Below are 7,116 nucleotides of genomic sequence, written 5' to 3' on the forward strand. Positions count from 1 at the left end.
ACTTGACAGATGCCTAAACCATCACATGGTGGACTAAGACTCTCTTTCCTCCCTGGTTAGCTCCCAAAGGATGAAATTCTGAAGATGACATTTATGGCATGTGTTCTGCGCTCATGCTTCTGTTATATTAACAACAAAGAAAAAGCCTCACTATTTACAGCAGTACCGTAAAGATGTGATTTTCTCTATAATGTGTGCTCAACTAAGAAATGGTGCATGTTTGTATGAGTGGGTTAAGTGTGCATCCCTTAAGTGTTCTCTTAATACTTCCCCAATGAACATGATAAGACTTTATCTTGTCTTTAAAATGAAATTCTGAGTGAGAACTAAGGAAGATAAAGTCTTACCATGTATCTGATAATGTGTGTGAAAGATGTATCATAAAAACATATGCTTTGTAGACACTGGCTCGATCAAGACCCCACCGCTTATGAAGCAGAGGGCTGCCTTGTCCTGCCTCAGTGGAAGATGTGCCTAAGTCTGCAGAGGCTTGATGCTACAGGGTGGGGTGATACCCAGGAAGGCCCCCACACTCTCAGAGGCAAAGGGAAGTAGAAAGGGGGGACTCTGTGGGGGGAACCATTTGGGATATAAATAAATAATGTAATTAATTTAAAAACAAACAAAAATCCCACATACAAAGACAGAAGTAAAAACGATTAGAATTGTGGGGGTTGGGGAAGGGGAGAAGGGAGAAGGGACAGGAAGAAAGAGAATAAGAAGCAGAAATGGGGGTGAAACATAATTACCAAATACAAAGGGCATCTTTATGAGTGACTGAGAAATATGACAGAATCCATCAGATACAATGTAAGATTAAAAGGTGCATAAATTGGTAAGACTTAAGAAATAATAGGATGCAATTTTGCAGGACCTCTAACTATAGATAATCTGTGTTCTCATGAAAGTGGATATAGTGTAGGAGGAAGAATGAAGTGCAAAAGTAGCCTGGGGTTACTCTGAAGAGGATGGAGAAAGGAAAGCAGCTGGAGTTCATTTAGTTCTCCAGTAGTGCTTCACTAGAGATCTGTGTGAATACGGACCTTGTTTGAACATGTCTGCAATTCGTCAGATGAGCAGAAAACTGAACATAATTACATATGTCACTGGATAGACACACCAGGACAAACTTAGGAGATATGGATATGCTTTTTAGAATTCATCTTCAGTTATCTGGAAAGCAGAATTTTTGCCTCAGAGGGAGAGAACTGACAACATGGAGGAGGTTCCATGGTAATAATCAGGTATGAGTTGATGAAGTAGGTGTTTCCTCACATTCCTATACCCAAGGGCAGGCAGAATGTGGCACTTTTATTTTCAAGTTTCCTACATCATGATACAGAGTCCAGACCCACAGTTTGAGAGCAACTGATGCATAAGAATCTAGAAGGTCTGACTATCATTTCATTGATAGATAACCCAAATCTACAGAACTTTCTTACATTGATAGCTTTAAGATATCCATTTTTTTCTTCTCATAATATAATTATTATTCTCTATACTAAACAATTTATCTTTCTGTCAAAATTCTTCCTTGGGAGAGATTATTGGTGGAAATTAATGAGAACATGAGAACGCTGCCTATAAAATATTTAAAATTCTTCATATGTTAAAGGTGATTCTAAGAGAAATTTCATCAGTATATCCATTGCCAGCAGTCCCAGTATGTGTGCGGTGTGTGTGTGTGTGTGTGGGGGGGGTGTTTGTCTATTTGTCTTGTCAGCATATATGAGCTAGAATCATCATGGAAGTGGAGTTTCAACTGAAAAAAAAATCACTCTATTGGAGTGCCTGTAGGCAAGTCTATAGGGTCTTCACTTGATTAAATATTGATACAAGAGATTCCAGTCCACTGTGGGCAATGGGTAATGCTACCCCTGGAGAGTTGTTCAGAGCGAGCCAAAGCAGAGCAAGTCAGTATGTACTGTCCTCCATAGTCTCTTCTTCAGTTCCTGGACATGAAAGCCAAATAAAACCTATCCTTCAAAGGATGCTTTTGGCAATTCTGTTTTGTCACAGTAATAGAAATTAAACTAGAACATCAAAAAAGGATGCAAGTGGTATTGTTAAATGAGACCAAAGAATGCTATGCTTGATTGTTGATAGAAATTAAATGTCCCATTGCTGAACTCCAGGCCCCAGAAATGAGTCAAACATCCTGATCCAGAAGATTGAAAACCTACATCTTTAAGTCATCTGATTTGACTTACCTAGGGACTTCCAACAACACATGGAGAAAAGTTTATAGATATAAAGACTCTTGCATAAAATTTTATGCAGATAAATGAAGTTACTACAAGCCCAGATATACCTTGTTCCTTGCTTTAAATAAACTATGAGGACCTTATAAATCTGACTACTCTATCTTGAATATGAACAATTTAAATTTAGGGTAGTAAACCCAAACAAAGGCATCCCTACATTAAATAACAATTGAAACAAACAAACAAAAAAAGGGCACATGCTTCTTTCATGTCTACCCACCAGCTAGGCAAATAAGACCTCAAAACCAGGTGGTTAGACTAAACTTTTGTTGGATAAAGTAACTCTACAGGAAAAGAGAAATGACTTTTAAAGCTTTGTCCTCTACAACATATTCTGCATCTGGGAAGCCTTTCCCTCAATTTGTTTCAGTCTCTTTTCTAGGCCCTGTATAGTGATCTATGTCATTCTTCCTATGGATGCAGAATGCTCAGCTCTCTTTCCTTAGAGTCAGCTCATTGTTTCAGGGCATATAGAGGGCCCAGGCCAGCCACTTTAAGCCTTGTGCTGTGATCCAAAAACCTTTGATTGCAACTCTTCTACTGGATACTAAAGCACTGCTACTAGGGAGCTGTCTATGGTCCTGGACATAGTACATTGGACTAAAAAGTTGTGAGAAGAAACACAGACTTAGAAGATGAGGAAATTATTTTAGTGGCATTTATATTCTTGTTTCTGGATTTTTCCTAGGTTTGTCTGTTTTCTTGTCTCTCCAACAGATTATTCCATAATGATTTCTCCTTTATTTACTTTGAGTTGAATTCTTAATTTTCATCCATTCATCATTCACAGTGAGTGCGTCACTTCATGATCCAACTTTTCTATTTGTGATCTTTGTGGCATATGGGTGTGACAAGAGGAAAGATGTTGGAGTTACTGAGTCATATTGAAGTACCAAGATTTTGAGACATATAGATGTAAATTAAATCCCCATTGTCATACTTCTTAGATATGCAAACTTAGGTGAGTCCTGTATAATCAGCATACTTCATCTCAAAAGATTGTAACATGGTCTTGGTGAGGTCTTTTTCTAGAGTGCCTAATACCTACCTTGAAGCCTGGTGTATACAAAGCACTCTATACTCCCCACTCTGGGTCTTAGTTCTGCTATCTTCTTTCAAAATGACACCCAATGGCAACTCTTAATTGATTGCAATTCTAATTCCAGTGGATCTAATGTTCTCTCCTGATCCCCCAAAACATCATCCATTTATGGAGTACATTGCATTCATAGAGGAACACATTCATACACATAAAATAAAAATACATAAATCTTTTTTAAAATGAGGGGGATAGAATTTATAACCATGACTAAAGGAGGATCTTGGGGCACAGAAGAAGCTTATGGTCTACAGCAACTATAAGAAAAGCAGATATCAAGTAAATTGATGCTTCAGGACCACAGCAAAATCTAGAGGCAAAAAGGATTCTTAAAAGCTGTGTTATAAAGGATATATTCAGTATTGTGTATACCACTCTGCTTAACCTAATACTTCATGCAATTGTGAATTCTGTTTGTAATGAAATTAAATTAAAGTTTGGGGGGATTAAAAGAAGCAAAAATAGAGTAAACCACACAGTATTGAGTTTTTGCCTTCAGAGATGCATGCCAGCAACCACTCTATATCATAATATGAACAAGAAAATTAGGAGAGTGTTGTGACTAAAATTGAGAACTGTGAAGTCCTTCTGCTCATGCTGAAATTCTGGCTCTGTCATCAGTTATTTATTAGGTGTGTGTGTGTGTGTGTGTGTGTGTGTGCATGTGTGTGTGTGCATGTGTGTGTGGTGTGTGGTTGAATAGTCTGTGCCTCCATGTCCTCAAATATAATTAGTTCCTGGTCATATGAACTTCATAAATATAAAACCTAAAAAAGGTAATTATTCCACATCAAAGGTACCAGGAATTTTAATGCTGAATACATTGTGGTTCAGGGTGGAAATGAAGACTCTCTAGATTCTAGCGCAGGGTCCCTCTGGAGTACCGGAAGACATTTATGATTCCTTGAATGCTTCTTTGCTTCTGTTAGTCTGTGTATGGGTGAGGATGTCATGTCTAGGTTATTACAGTAAATCAGGATAAAGCAAGATGAGGACACAATTGCTTTCATTTCTTCCATCTGCTTTCCAGATAAGACCATTTAGTTAAAGCACTTAATCTTGCTAATCTAATGGGGGAAAGGAGTCAACAATTTAGTACTATTGTCTCGGTGTATTCTCGAAGATTCTCTTGGATGTTTATTTACACATGGGGTGGGTAAGCAAGTAATTTGCCAATTAGCTTTCAGAAAACTTTTTTAGCTTATTTGTTATTCCTGTTGACAAGCAATATAACCTTCTGTTGACAGTAACAGTATACTACTAACTAGGAGTGATTAATAGGCAAATTTAAGGACTCAACACAAGAGTTTTTTGAGCCTAACACAAATGACTCAGCACTAAATAATAGAGCCTTCTTTGTTAACAATTTCATTGCTCATTGCTAACCATACTTATTGACATCAAAACCTATTTAATGGTGTGCACATTACTCAATGCTTCCTCAAGGTCATAAATGAACATTATATGCATGGGAGTCTTTCCTATGAACCCTGATGGTTGCCTTTGAGAACTTAAGGATCCACAGACTGATTGTAATCTGAATTGGCTGGAGCCCTAATTATCAAACCAATGGCAACTGGAGTCCATTAAGAAGCTTTTCTTTATTTTAAGGCTAAATTTACATTCTAGAAAAAAATATACAACAAACCATATGCTCATGTTAAGTCCATCTACAATTTTCATTCATTTGCAAACCAGAAAAATGTTGTTTTTTTAAATATGTAACATTCTTTTTTCTAGAAAACATGGCATGTGAGTATCTCAACAAAACTGGTTTATCTTGAAAATATGTTAATCACTTTTGCTTGATATCCAGGGTTTTATCAGGGGTACAGCCTTGTCTGATTTTACTTCTTGATACAATATTTATGAAGGCAAGAGATACCCTTATCTATCAAATTAGACACTCTAATTCACTAAACACTTTATCTTCTGGAACATGAGTTTAATTGGAAGATTTGGGCTTGGGCAGTTCTCACAAAATTACTTCAGATTGTGATCTCTAAGGTTTTGCTTTTATGTCAATCTCTGCAAATGAAAAAAAAAATCAATTCTAACTTCACCCAAAAGTGTTTTGACTTTTCGCAAGCAATGTGACAATGGTTTTATTCAAATTGATGCAGATTTGAAAAGCCCTTGACATTTTTCCCTTAACCAGATATTATTTTTTAAAAATTCCAAGTAGCAGGTGTCAAGTTTTATGCAACCAACCTTCAAATAAACTTTTTTCTCCCTAAATTTCCAGTGAAATCTAAACTCACTTTGCAGTCTAGAGAAACAGGCCAGTGCTGCAGCACCACATAAAAACCCACTGAGCCTTTGCCTTAAGTTGAATGTTTGGCAGATGTTTCTGTGGTGACTTGAGAAGCATCCTAAAACAGACTGCCAAGGACACCCTGGAACAAGGACAATGGTAAATCAAATCCTTTCTGGCTTTTCCTCTCCTGCCCAATTCCATCTAGTAACAGTGAAATAATGACAGCTGAAACTCCTTGTCAAGTACCCTGGGAACTACAAGGACTCGCATTTACTGCAGAGCCTGTAAAAGTCCAATCTCCTGTTTAATAAGGTGGGAGTAGGCGAGGGGCGACGTCCAACCAAACTAGGAGCTTCTAGGAGTCATTACTGGCAAGTTTCACTCTATGGGTTTATAGATGTGATTTGATGCCTGGTGCCTTTAACTTCTGCATGTCTTTTGTTATTGCTCTTTTGTTTTGGATTGGTTTGTTCTGTTTTCATACTGTGGTTTGAAGGTTTGTGTTCTCTAAAAACTCATGCAGAATTTTTATTGTTATTCCGACAACATTGAGAGGTGAGATCTTTATGAAATGATTAGGTCTTGAGGGAGCGACTCATGAGTGCAATCGGTATCTTATAAAAAGATGACGTCTGCCTACTCCTTCCATCTCCCACACTTGCTCTTTCAACCAGGCAACAATGCAGCAGGGAAGCCATCTGCAGATGCTTTTGCTTTGACCTTGGACTCGAAAGCTCTAAGTCTGTGGAAAAGAAATTTCTCCATATGTATGTATGTATCCAGTCCCAGTGACAAAACCAAGGAATTCTACTTTAAAGATTTTGTTTCTTATCTTGGTTATTTTTCTCTTAATCTTTTATTTTACTTTACATTTTTAATTTTTATTTTTAATTACATGTGCATGTACATGGCTCTCTCTGTGGTGTGTGTGTGTGTGTGTGTGTGTGTGTCCATAGAGGCCAGTAGTGTTGGGTCCCTTGTTGTTTGTGTTATAGGGGAAGGTAAGCACCTCATGTGGATCCTGAGGTTTAAACTTGGGTTATCTCCAAGAAGTGGTCATGCTCTTAACTTCTGGACACTCTGTCCATCCTCTCCTTAATTTTTTTATATCAAAGGTGAATTTATTTTCTGCTTTGTTTTGCAGTAGGAAGCCAAAAGTGTGTTTTACATTCCCTAGAAGCTTCTACACCACGTTTACCCTGGCCTGTGTTACTTCAAATACTTTGCAAGTTGCAGGTATGACATTCCCCAGGTGAGGTGCCCTCAGGAGATCCACACTGCCTTTAGGACAGATTGGCTAACTCCCATGGGATGAAAAATCTGTATTCTCTGATGCTACCCATCAATCTAGCTGCTTTGCCTAGATATTATAAACATTTACAAAATCAAACAAACAACAGAAAAACCCACCTAATACACAATAAAAAAACCTTAAAGTACTTTTCTTCCCCTTCCTACAGTACTGACACTTTACGTGTTTATTTTCAATTGTTTGG

The sequence above is a fragment of the Arvicanthis niloticus genome, chromosome 7 (assembly GCF_011762505.2).
Source record: "Arvicanthis niloticus isolate mArvNil1 chromosome 7, mArvNil1.pat.X, whole genome shotgun sequence".
Taxonomy (NCBI): domain Eukaryota; kingdom Metazoa; phylum Chordata; class Mammalia; order Rodentia; family Muridae; genus Arvicanthis; species Arvicanthis niloticus.